This window comes from Schistocerca piceifrons, chromosome X (genome assembly GCF_021461385.2).
Source record: "Schistocerca piceifrons isolate TAMUIC-IGC-003096 chromosome X, iqSchPice1.1, whole genome shotgun sequence".
NCBI classification, from domain to species: Eukaryota; Metazoa; Arthropoda; class Insecta; order Orthoptera; family Acrididae; genus Schistocerca; species Schistocerca piceifrons.
In genome coordinates, this window is record NC_060149.1 from 452,925,927 (window position 1) to 452,940,409 (window position 14,483).

Here is a 14,483-nt window from a genome sequence, read left to right on the forward strand (position 1 = left end):
GAGTTAAGCCCTTTGGAGCAATGAGTGAGCGAAGTAAGTATTCACGTAGAGGCCTGTGAGTGTATTGCCTCTTGCTATCGCCATAACGAATTATATCATGAACGCAGTGAACAGATTTCATCATCCTTTCCGAACCAACCATGTACAAATTCCACGCCATGATTGTCTATCAGGAGGAATGATTTGAGAATGCCAGCACGAAATTATCTTAACCAGTCATTTCAGCACTTAGCTTATACAACGGAAAGCATGTTTGTGTTAGAATTGAATTCACTTTAAAAATTAATAAAACAATTATCCTTTGCCTCGGTTCAACTTTCAGGAATGATTAAAATATTAGGACTGAGTCGTGGGATTGTAATCAAGGGGAAAGAGGCGATGTGCTTATAGGAGCCTCCAATGTTTCAGGAGCAACGGTTTTTCTTACACCGGCAAAACGGTATTCGAAGGTAGCTGACTGAGGCAAATAACCTCAACAGAAGAGGGGAGATCAGTGGATGGTGACCCTCTGTTTGCGGCGAATCTCCCAAAAGGAAGTCGAGAGCCACATGACTGGCTACGCCCCAACCAGCTGTGAACGTTTTGATGACAACAAATGGTTCAAATGGCTCTAAGCACTATGCGACTTAACTTCTGAGGTCATCAGTCGCCTAGAACTTAGAACTTATTAAACCTAACTAACCTAAGGACATCACACACATCCATGCCCGAGGCAGGATTCGAACCTGCGACCGCAGCGGTCGCTCGGCTCCAGACTGTAGCGCCTAGAACCGCACGGCCACTCCGGCCGGCTTTGATGACAACAACCTGTCGGCAATCCGTGTGCTTTCTCTGGCATTGTCGCCTGCAACGATCGATTTAGCCACACTCAGCTACCACATTTTTGTTTATGATTGTCCCACACAAACATTTATGCATATAAACATGTTTTTCTTGTTTTGTTAACTGCGGGAAATGCACAAAACTACACACTGGCACACTAGAATAAATGAACTGAGGCATAAGCGATAAATTTTGGAGCCGGATGCGCTCATGTTTGATAAAGCAAGCAAATATTTCTATTAATTTTATACGTTTGCCTGGCCGAATGGGGCAGCCACTACTAACATATTTTTTGTATTTATTCGTACAAACTAACTTATTTCATTTTTATACTATTCCCATGTTCAAGTAATTTGACACACTGTCTTGGTAGATATTGTTGAATGATTTTAATACCTTTTCACTGTTTCATTCTGAGCCTCCCATGTAAATCCAGACTAAAGATAGTACTGTATTAATTTTTAATTGATTATGGGACTACGTTCCCCATATTTCTTTTTTTCTTTTTCTTATCATTAAACTTAAGTTCGCTAAGAGTTTCTGTGATTAATTTGAAGTAGAATTCTTCTCCTTTTTGTGGCACTAATCACTCATGAGGGAATACTGCCGTCATGGGGGTATTTTTCTTTAAAAAAGGGGTGATGATTGGGTGCTGTGACGTTATAGTCACATATCATTTTGCGATATTACGGGAGTTTCGTATTGCATTTTCTTAATTCTGCTGGATGGAAATACAGAGCTAGTGGCTTCTGGAGTAGGATACTCGAATTTCTCTTCCATGAGACAGACCACATGGGATGTGTTGTGAGAAACTGGAGTGTTGTTGGTACTTTGAAGACTGGACAGTTTACAGCTTTGTGTTGAGCAGTAGGTTCTCAAAACTATTTATCCGAAAGCTGACCTGATTCCAAAGTGCGAACATGTGGATGGGCCTTTGAAATTAGAGCATAGCCACCGTAGGCCCCTGTGTATGGCTTATGCGATGAATGAGAGCATCCTCTGGGCTGACGCAAACACACGAAACTAGCATTCTGATATTTCCTGTGTGGAAAAAAGCTGAGTATTACGTTCCGGATATTGTCAACCAATGATACTGGTAAATTGAATCACTGCTGTGACCTCGATGTCTGAGCCAACGGGCAGTCACACAGGAAATACAGTGTAACAATTTCTAGTTAGTTAACTGAGATACAGTAAACGATGAGGGAGAATTTTTAGTAGGTTTCCCCAGAATTGTTGCGTATTCAGGGAAATTATATCCCGTCACTGTGGCAAAAGTCGTGAATCCTCCCCTCCAAGTACTCATAATTATTTATTTATTTGGTCATTTTTGGAGCACAGAGGAACATAGAGACGATGGGAAACGGTGTAGAAACGAGTCGCCCAGAGTTCACGTGGAGAGAGACGTATCCGGTCACTGCCCAAAGGACATTACTAAGTCTTGAGGTAGTATTGCTTTTAGTGTTATGGCTGCCTTTGCTCTGAATAGCTCACAATTTGCGAGGTTTGTTCCTCAACTTGTGCCGCTGCTTCAGAAATTTCACGTATCTGGATCTTCGATCCATGTTTTAAGGCGTGTTTGCGAGATGCACAGATTTCGAGAGCCAGTCGCGGTCCCATTGACATAATACATTTAGTTTTAGTTTGAGTTGTTAACACAGTCATTTACGGATATTTGTGCACATCATCGTGTGTTCAGTTGTAGAATTGACATTGTTAAACTCATTTGGAGGTACATAACATATTTGGAGCTTCATGTAAGAAATCATCTTTGTGACAGTTGTGATTATTTTTCCCTTCAAATAATTGACTATAAATAATTTAATGGTGATACGAACTTGAGAAAGTTAATTTACGTGTTAAAGCATACAATTTTATTTAATTTCGTCGTACAACAATACCGGTCATTCAGTGTTAATGAAAAAAATTATGTATGTGCGATTTCTGTCCCTACGCATGCGTGCTGTATGAAATTTACCTCATTTTCTTCACTAATGATTAATGAGAATTGTTTAACTTGTATTTATCACAGCGTTGAGACCATAGAGATTTTCATTTGCTGTAACTAGCGGTTTGTTTTAATGTTATACAAGACATACACTAGCGTTCAGTACTTAAGTGTGGTAGCGGTTTCCACATTCCGTTGCTGAACCCCAGTTACTCAGTTCTTATACCGACAAAGAGTATAAACGTATCAGTATACTGATTATTTGACAGGGAGACTTTTGTCTCACTGGGAAGCCGTTTCTACTGCCATCAAGACGTACTTCCGTGGGTGGTACAGTCAGTCTCCAGACCACATGTTAGTACCGTTTAGGTGTCATGTTGAGTCCGTGCAACTGGCTAGTCAGAGAAAAAATTAATGATCTTGTTGCTCGCTAGATGTGTGCAGGTAAATCTCCTGAAACTACGATGACAACTGCTATCACAACCCGATAACTGACGCTTCCATGCGACTACTGAGGTAATCTGATACGTTCTATTGCCATTCGCCATCGTTAATGTCTCTATCGGTCGCCCTCAATTAGGTGTTTTATTTCTTCATTTCGTGTAAACTGATTACTTTCATGAGTGGTATTGTTTGACTGAGTATCGTGTATAGGTCCAGGAATAATATTATTATAGCTAGACCTTTTTGCCACCAACTTCTATGCCTTTTTACCAAATTCGATTTGTGAGCTTAGTTTTTAATAATTTGAGAGCCTTTACGATAATACACATATGTAATCGAATGTAGGGTCGAGTCTTGTTTAATTACCGTAGTGCCATTCACTTTGTTTGTGAACACAACGTTGAATAACCCAGGTAGTGTGAGACGAAATCAGTACTTTCGACACGGTCGGGACAGGAAGTAGGCAGGAAGGTGCTCCATTCCATTGAACACAGCTAGGAATGCGTTTACTCCTTTTCACAAGATTAATTCAGAAATTAAGTATATATAGTACAAAATATGAATGTAGCCCCGAGACTTCCTGGATGTTAGGCTCACACAAGGAGACGCCTTAGTGACTGTTTCGTTCAGTCCTTACAAAGTACGAGTACCGAATTATTCAGATGATGTAAAATCCAATCACAGGTAGGGGCTACACAAACAGGAGGGGAAATCACGAATCCAGCGACCACAATAACGGGTCTTTTGCATGCATCTGTTATATGCAACTTCCTGTCATTTTATTTGTTTTCGTAATTCAATAAAACAATAATTGACATCCTGTCTCTCTGTTAATTTTTGTGACCGTTCTCCTGTCCCTTATTGCACAACATTTTCTGGGTGAAAAACCTTCTGTATGTTTCGATCTCCGATTCAGCTACTGTCAAGGATACATGATGATCTTTCAGGTACGTTGCTGCTTCTGTGGAGATAACGCAAAGATGTTACAGTTAGGGCAGCAGGTTCGATAGTTACCTTCAATAGTATTCCACCAATCCATCTTGTTGAGTGTTTAAAATGATTCTATGGAGCCTAACGTACCTACGCTTCATTAGCCAACTGCTATATGCTGAATATTTACGTAAAAAAATCTTCTGTAGAGTTCTTCTTTCGAATGTTTGTTACATTGTTTGATTTTCTGTCTGCCTACAGCAGTGATGATGCCCCCATTTCGCTCTCTGCTGTAATGATATGAGATTCCTATGAAACAAGTGACTGTAATATGGTCGTTGCAAATAATCGCAAATGAAGCAGGGACGCCTCGCTAGTGGAATCTGGCACCATTTTGATGTCAAATTTATATCAAATTCCTTAGTCTAATATTAATTGCCATCTGAAATTACATAGTAATGTTATTAAATATAGTTTTACGCCATATATATCAGACTATTTTGTAAGAGTGTGTCAAGTACTTACTTCCATATCTCATCGTTGACGTCGTAGCGGTCACATATCTCTACATTTTGTAGTCCCTGAGAAATTTTCGTTTTCTTTAAATTTTACAGCTTTACTTGATAGATGGCCGTGATGTTGTATGGTTACACGTTTTCTTATTCATATATGGAATTGTGTGGTGGATAATGATTCCTTGTGTAGGTTGGTTGAGCTGTGTTTGCTTATCATGTTATCTACTACAGTGTTCTAAAATTTCGTCGAAATTATAAAAAAAAGTATGCTTAAGGCTGTTCACTTAGGATTTTGTGTGGGCATGTTAGTGTGAGTGTGTATATTTCTATTTCTTCTAACAGGAGTCATTATTAGGTCTTTAGCTGTTATATGTAGGATTTTCATTGCTTAGTCGAACTGACTAACGTTATGATTTCTGTTTTCAAATGGCAGAAAAATATGGACGGATTTGTGTTACTCTCTCTGGCGTGCTGTTGACATCTGATCAGAAAATTTCGCCCCGTCTGGCGTTTATAGGATTTTTCAGTCATTACAAACAGTAACGTACGTGCATGGAAAGAGAGAGATCGTGGGCTCGAATATCGGTCGGATCATCCATTTTTCAATCCTCGGTTTAAACTAGTTTTTCACCTCTCACTGATGTTAGGAGCCACCAGAAACAACACGTTGTTTGGATTCTACGTTTATCTATAGGCCCACTTTACCCTGTTAGACAAATTACGCAGGTTGCGAGTTAACATCCCAAAGATGTTCGGACTCACATGCGGTTTCCCTTTGTCGAAATGCATTGGCTCAAACTCGTCTAGGGGTTGAACCGCACGTGTCGCATTACACGCCCTATATTAGACACTTGTGACACTTTGGTTAAATTGTCTGGCTGATGCCTAGTTTCCGAGATTGCATGAACCATACAATGTTAATATAACATATATTAACAGTAATAATAATATCTGGAACCAAATTAGCGACCCATAAATTATGTAGGCCACACAGTTGCGAACTAGTTTGAATAGTGTTTATTCAGAAAGCAAACTAACAGCGAAAGTGGTCGAATTTAGAATTACTATTACACTCGGGCGCATATCGATTTCACACAGTTTGATCATTCACAACCTCATCGCGAAATGCAAGTCGTGCACGCGAAAAGTTTGAGTTCACACCAGGAGCGTGGCTGCTCACCGCTCAGAGACTTTGTCCCGCGATGCCACACAACGAGAAACGAGAAATTTTATAAGTCTTTTCACTTTCTAGCTATCTAAGGACCGACCGTCTGATTTTGCGTCTGTACCCTTTGGTGTCTAGACCTGCAGTGCCCGTCCCTGGCCGTGTTTCACCACGCTCCGAACACCTTCGCTCGACTGGCTAGGACAGTTCCCTTTCCTGAGGCCGTCCGTGTGGTCGACTACAGCTTATTCTACTTTATTTTCCTTTTTAACATATTTAAATAATCAAATCTTGACCAATTTCACGTTCTAAATAAAGTAACAATAATATCCATTACATAATAAACGTTACATTCTTTTCTATAAAACCAATACAATTTCCATCTTAACTTTGAATGTCACGGTAAGTAGCCTTGCACCAGTGTGCTTCCTGATAAATAAAGAAAGAACAAAAGTAAGTATTATGCACTAAATTTTACAACAAACATTCTGTCATCGTTCAGTGTCTTTTTTATGGAGGAAATGATGATCTGATGCTTAACTGAAAATACCGAGAATTCAAATTTACTATACATATTAAACAAATAAAGTTACAGAGCTGATACAACATTTGTCATTTTAATGATGCGCTTCTATATCAAATGTCGATCGTTAAGATAGACCAAAGCGTTCAGATTTTAGCATTCAGGACTTTTATACAAAGCTTGTGAATTTCACTTTAACAGTAAATCCTAAACTACTATAGATATGACCGATATTCAAGCTTTATTGTAATCACCATGAAAATTTATGAAGGATAGTAGATTAAAATTACTGTGGCTTCATTCCCTGTATTACAACAGAATTAAATAATTTTCCCTTTATGGCCGATCTTAAGTTCGGCACATTTAACGCTGCTACGTCTCCTTGGCCACATAAGGCTTCTACAGGGTTTCCCTATGACGTAGGTTCTCGTCTGCCTCACTCCCACATTACAGCGCTTAGGCCTCAACAGACAATAAACGTCTGTCAGTTTCTCCATCTCGTTGTGGTTCTGCGCCCTTTGTGGCACCCGGTCATGGATGACAAGGTTCGTTTCACAATTCCTGAAGGCTGACTCTTTCGTTCATATACTTAAATGAGAGTGAAATGCTCCTTAACTCACAAGGTTAGGTACACGGATGCCGTCGAAGTGGCGTCCAGTAGAAAGAGTTGCCGCAGGGCATTACATCATACGAAATTTTTATTATTATTAATATTAATATGAAAATTATTACTATTTTGGCTATATACGTAAGTAAGTTAGTGTAGAACCCTCAGAGTGAAACTCCGCAGGGCACTCCCCACCGCCGGCTGTAGTGGCCGAGCGGTTCTAGGCGATTCACCCAGGAACCGCACTTGCGGTCGCAGGTTCGGATCCTGCCTCGGGCATGGATGTGTGTGATGTCCTTAGGTTAGTTAGGTTTAAGTAGTTCTAAGTGTAGGGAACTGATGACCTCGGAAGTTCCCCAGTCCAGTAGTGCTTAGAGCCATCAGAACCAGTTTGAAACTCGCAACCACTGAAGCATCTACAACACAAGGATGGAGCATCACCCTTGCTTGAATATGGGCTGAAAATGGGAAATCCATTAAGATAAAGGACTTTGAAAAAGAGAAGTTTGCTATTACTCATAGCCTGTGGACGAGTATTACGAAAACGGCGCACCTGGTCGAATGTTCACGTGCTGCTGTAATGATCATATACGGAAAGAAGTTGAAGGGCAGCAGACCTACCACTAGGCGCTAAATGGTTAGAAGTCCACAGTTCTTCACACATCTTGGGGTCGGAGGCTTGTCTGCTCTGTAAAGTAGGATAGATGGTGATCTGTGGCAGCTTTACCGAAGGAGCACATGCTGGTGGACGAACAAGTGTTTCGGAGCACACCTTTTATCGTACTTTATTGAACACTGAGCTCCACAGCGAACCATCCCTACGTGGTCACATCTTGACCCAACGACATCATCAATTACGACTGCAGTGGACACGACACCATCGGGATTCGACCGTCGATTAATGGAAACGTTCCGGCTCTTAGAATGAATCACATTTTTGCTACACTGGGCTGAAGGCCGTCTGCACAAACGCCGTCGTAGAGCTGAACGGCGTCTCGAAACGTGCCGCGCGCCACAGACACAGGCAGGTGGGAGCAGTATTATGCTATGGGAGACATTCTCCTGCGCTTGCATGGGACCTGTGATAGCAGTGGAAGATACCCTGACAGTTGCAAACAACCTGCATCCCTTCACGCTTGTTGTCTTCCCCGACGGCTATGTCATCCTACAGCAAAATGGTTCAAATGGCTCTGAGCACTATGGGACTTATCTGCTGAAGTTATCAGTCCCCTAGAACTTAGAACTACTTAAACCTAACTAACCTAAGGACATCACACACATCCATGCCCGAGGCAGAATTCGAACCTGCGACCGTAGCGGTCGCGCGGTTCCAGACTATAGCGCCTAGAACCGATGGGCCACCCTGGCCGGCCATCTTTCAGCAGTATAATTGTACGAGTCTCGAAGCGAGAACCTTCCTACAGTGGTTTTAGGAACATTATAGTGACCTCAAGTTGGCCAAATTGGCCTAACGTGAATTCCATGGAAGCCATCAGGATCGCTACTTGGCGCCATTACCGCGTACGCAAATAAGCGGCCCGTTATTTACGAGTATTACGTTACCTGTACGTAGATGTCTAATGCCACAAACCTTCACAGACCTACCAACTAACTGTCGGATCCCTGATATGCCGAATCAGTGATGTAATTCGTTCCAAAGATGGACAAACAAGCTATTAAGCAGGTGGTCATAATGTTTTGGCTCATGAGTGTACATGTCAACCAACATCCTATAGACACTGCTAACACATGCCGCATCACTCACATTCTTCACAAGATTAGTCTCCATATGGCTGAGATCAATTTAAGAGAAAAGAGCCAAAAAGTGGAAGGTTGGAAGATACATTCGGGGGTAGGTAGTTCCTGCTTTTCTTTTCAATATCTCTCTTACTCTTTCATTAGGCATAACACGAGTTCAACCAAATCTACTTCCAGGAAACTTGTTTCTCACAATTATCAATTAACTGCGAAATGGTAAGGTACACATTTCGTTTCGCGATTAAAACCCAGAACAATCATGTGTCTGAAAGATTTTCTCGGGACATCAGGACATTTATACAAAAATCGGGTCTGAACACTCGGTTGGAATAAACTACACCGACTTATTTTTAATTTGATGCGCTACCTACAAAGAATATTATATAGCTTTCATAAATAACTGTGGAGATCCACCTCGGTAGATGCACAGTCAGTGCTGCGGATTGCTAAGCGAAGGTGTCTGGGTTCTACTCCAGGCCGCGTTGGAGATTTATCTCTGCGCAGAGACTGGGTGTCGTGCTGAGCTCACATTCGTATTTCGACTATGTATATGTCTGCGTACGACCCCTAATTTCTCTTATCTTCGCGGTCCTTACGAGAAATGTACATTGGCGGCAGTAGAATCGTTCTGCATTCAGCTTCAAATGCCAGTTCTCTAAATATTCTCAGCAGTTCTCCTCGAAAAGATGGTCGCCTTCGCTCCAGACATTTCCATTTCAGTTCCCGAAGTTTCTCTATAAAATCTGCGTGTCGTTCGAACCTATCGGCAACAAATTTGGCATCCAGTTTCTGAAATGATCTGATGTCTTCCTTAATCCGACTTCGTGAGAACGCTAAACACACGAGCAGTACTGGAGACCGTATCGCACTAGTATTCTACACGCGGACTCATTTACAAATGAGCTCCACTTTCCTAAAATTCTCCCTGTATACCGCAGTCGACCATTCGCCTTCCCTACAACAATCCTTACATGCTCGTTCCACTTCATATCGCTTTGAAACGTTACGCCTAAATATTTAATTCGCGTGATTGTATCAAGCAGTACGCTGTGCACTGCTAATGCTGTTTTCGAATGTTACGGGTTGGTCTTCACTACTCATCTGCATTATCTTACATTTCTCTGTCTTTGCAGCTAGTTGCCATTCATCACACCAACTAGAAATTTGATTTCAATCGTCTGGTATACTCCTGCGCTTTGAGGGCTGGTAGTATTAGTAAGTCTGTTTTTCATGAGGACATAAGTCCTATTTTGAGTTGTTGCCGAGATAGAACACATTTAATGTCTATTGTTATTTATTTTATGTATTATTCAAACACTCTATTGTTTACAGAGTACCTCATTACTGTAGAGGAATTCGAGACGAACGGTTCGTTACAGGACACTTGTGTGCTAGGAAGTCAGGAAAATACCTCAAATTGGCCTACAAATACTACCTATGCTACAGTGCATCAGCGTCGCGTGAGATTTTCAGTATTCTTGCGCTCTGTTCGGGCAAGCTGTTAGTCCTACGGAAATAAATGAATATGACTTTTTTGTGAGAAATCTAATGAATTCTACATCTACATCTACATCTACATTTATACTCCGCAAGTCACACAACGGTGTGTGGCGGAGGGCACTTTACGTACCACTGTCATTACCTCCCTTTTCTGTTCCAGTCGCGTATGGTTCGTGGGAAGAACGACTGTCTGAAAGCCTCCGTGCGCGCTCGAATCTCTCTAATTTGACATTCGTGATCTCCTCGGGATTTATAAGTAGGGGGAAGCAATATATTCGATACCTCATCCAGAAACGCACCCTCTCGAAACCTGGCGAGCAAGCTACACCGCGATGCAGAGCGCCTATCTTGCAGAGTCTGCCACTTGAGTTTGCTAAACATCTCCGTAACGCTATCACGGTTACCAAATAACCCTGTGACGAATCGCGCCGCTCTTCTTTGGATCTTCTCTATCTCCTCCGTCAACCCGATCTGGTACGGATCCCACACTGATGAGCAATACTAAAGTATAGGTCGAACGAGTGTTTTGTAAGCCACCTCCTTTGTTGGTGGACTACATTTTCTAAGGACTCTCCCAATGAATCTCACCCTGGTACCCGCCTTAACAACAATTAATTTTATGTCATCATTCCACTTCAAATCGTTCCGCACGCATACTCCCAGATATTTTACAGAAGTAACTGCTACCAGTGTTTGTTCCGCTATCATATAATCATACAATAAAGGATCCTTCTTTCTATGTATTCGCAATACATTACATTTATCTATGTTAAGGGTCAGTTGCCACTCCCTGCACGAAGTGCCTATCCGCTGCAGATCTTCCCGCATTTCGCTGCAATTTTCTAGTGCTGCAACTTCTCTGTATACTACAGCATCATCCGCGAAAAGCCGCATGGAACTTCCGACACTACCTACTAGGTCATTTATATATATTGTGAAAAGCAATGGTCCCATAACATTCCCCTGTGGCACGCCAGAGGTTACCTTAACGTCTGTAGACGGCTCTCCATTGATAACAACATGCTGTGTTCTGTTTGCTAAAAACTCTTCAATCCAGCCACAGAGCTGGTCTGATATTTCATAGGCTCTTACCTTGTTTATCAGGCGACAGTGCGGAACTGTATCGAACGCCTTCCGGAAGTAAAGGAAAATAGCATCTACCTGGGAGCCTGTATCTAATATTTTCTGGGTCTCATGAACAAATAAAGCGAGTTGGGTCTCACACGATCGCTGTTTCCGGAATCCATGTTGATTCCTACAGAGTAGATTCTGGGTTTCCAAAAACGACATGATACGCGAGCAAAAAACATGTACTAAAATTCTACAACAGATCGACGTCAGAGATATAGGTCTATAGTTTTGTGCATCTGCTCGACGACCCTTCTTGAAGACTGGGACTACTTGTGCTCTTTTCCAATCATTTGGAACCTTTCGTTCCTCTAGAGACTTGCGGTACACGGCTGTTAGAAGGGGGGCAAGTTCTTTCGCGTACTCTGTGTAGAATCGAATTGGTATCCCGTCAGGTCCAGTAGACTTTCCTCTGTTGAGTGATTCCAGTTGCTTTTCTATTCCTTGAACACTTATTTCGACGTCAGCCATTTTTTTCGTTTGTGCGAGGATTTAGAGAAGGAACTGCAGTGCGGTCTTCCTCTGTGAAACAGCTTTGGAAAAAGGTGTTTAGTATTTCAGATTTACGCGTGTCATCCTCTGTTTCAATGCCATCATCATCCCGGAATGTCTGGATATGCTGTTTCGAGCCACTTACTGATTTAACGTAAGACCAGAACTTCCTAGTATTTTCTGTCAAGTCGGTACATAGAATTTTACTTTCGAATTCACTGAACGCTTCACGCATAGCCCTCCTTACACTAACTTTGACATCGTTTAGCTTCAGTTTGTCTGAGAGGTTTTGGCTGCGTTTAAACTTGGAGTGAAGCTCTCTTTGCTTTCACAGAAGTTTCCTAACTTTGTGTTGTTGAACCACGGTGGGTTTTTCCCGTCCCTCACAGTTTTACTATGCACATACGTGTCTAGAACGCATTTTACGATTGCCTTGAACTTTTTCCATAAACACTCAACATTGTCAGTGTCGGAACAGAAATTTTCGTTTTGATATGTTAGGTAGTCTGAAATCTGCCTTCTATTACTCTTGCTAAACAGATAAACCTTCCTCCCTTTTTTTATATTCGTATTAACTTCCATATTCAGGGATGCTGCAACGGCCTTATGATCACTGATTTCCTGTTCTGCACTTACAGAGTCGAAAAGTTCGGGTCTGTTTGTTATCAGTACGTCCAAGATGTTTTCTCCACGAGTCGGTTCTCTATTTAATTGCTTGAGGTAATTTTCGGATAGTGCACTCAGTATAATGTCAGTCGATGCTCTGTCCCTACCACCCGTCCTAAACATCTGAGTGTCCCAGTCTATATCTGGTAAATTGAAATCTCCACCTAAGACAATAAGATGCTGAGAAAATTTATGTGAAATGTTTTCCAAATATTCTCTCAGTTGTTCTGCCACTAATGCTGCTGAGTCGGGAGGTCGGTAAAAGGAGCCAACTATTAACCTAGCTCAGTTGTTGAGTGTAACCTCCACCCATAATAATTCACAGGAACTATCCACTTCTACTTCACTACAGGATAAACTACTACTAACAGCGACAAACACGCCACCACCGGTTGCATGCAATCTATCCTTTCTAAACACCGTCTGTGCCTTTGTAAAAATTTCGGCAGAATTTATCTCTGGCTGCAGCCAGCTTTCTGTACCGATAACGATTTCAGCGTCGGTGCTTTCTATCAGCGCTTGTATATGTCTAATTTTGTGTCAACATTCTCTGTTGGAGGATGCGGTTTTCAAGTCATTCAACACTTTCTGTTGCAGGATGCGGTTTTCAAGTCATTCAAGAAAACTTACAAATGTTGTATTAATTGTGTTTTATCTCGGAAACCATTCGGAATAGTGTGTATGTAAATATGATTTTTTTTTGTTTGTTTATAATCACTAATACTATCACCTCTCAAATCATGTGATTTTCCTCTTGACTCACGCTGCATAAATTTCAGGTGATTTGTGGGAATGCATGGTGTGAAATTTAGTAAGTAGATGTATCACTTACGGCAGGAGCAATGGCTCTAATTCACCTGGGCATCGAGTCGAAATGATCATTGATGATTTTTTAATTCTGTTCCAGAGTATATTGTAGTAGCTGGCGAGCCGTGACGTTGCACTCTCTTGGTAAACCAAAACCAGATGGCCTAAGTAGATGAGAGATCAAGAGAGTGTGGCGGCCTGAGAATTTGGAATTTCACTGGAAACGATTTAGCAGAGGGGCATAAACTTCGTCTTCGTCGCTTGGGAAGTGAAAGGAAGACTGCCTGTGCTTTGATCATACCCATAAAAAAGGGATATGAAATGGAATGTTCACATAGGCTCAGTGGTGGGTAAATCAAATGGTGGACTTCAGTTTATTGGTTGAATACTGGAGAACTGCAACCAGTCTACAAAGGAGATTGCTTACAAATCACTCGTGCGATCCATGCATTTCTCAACTGTGTCTGACCTGTACCAAATAAGATTAACAGAGGATATTGAACATATGAAGAGGAAGGCAGCACGAGTGATCAGTGTCAGAGAGAGGCTGAAGAAACTGAACTTGCAGACTGATAAAGATAGACGAAAATTACGCCATAAGCCCATTTACAAATTTTCAAGAGCCGGTTTTAATTGATAACTGTAGGAATATACTACAGATCATTACGTATCATTCCCGTAGGGAACTTGAAGACGAGATTTGATTAATTATAGTACGAATGGAAGGATAGAAGCTTTTAAACAATCATCCTTCCAGTGATCCATACATGTGTGAAACGGGAAGAAACCCGAATAACTGTTACAATGGGTCGTATCCTCTGTCATATACTTCACATTAGTATGCAGTGTAAAGATGCTGATGTAGATGTCCTGTAAGCGGTTGCCGAAGTTGTAGCCAACCATCCTCCTCCCCCCAACCCTTACTGGTAGCGCCACCACACCCCAAGCACCCGTATGTAAACAGTCAGGTTCTGACCTACAGGTGAGATTAATTAACAAGACACTATGATTTAAGTTAATTCCTGCTCAGATTTGACCATGAAAGACACTGGCTTGGTCCTACTTACAGGGAATCTCTGATTAATAAGGATACTGGGAAAGGTAGACAGGGTATCATCCTTAATAATTAAAAAAAAACTAGGTTGAAGGGTCACAGATTTATATATTATGATAGTAAG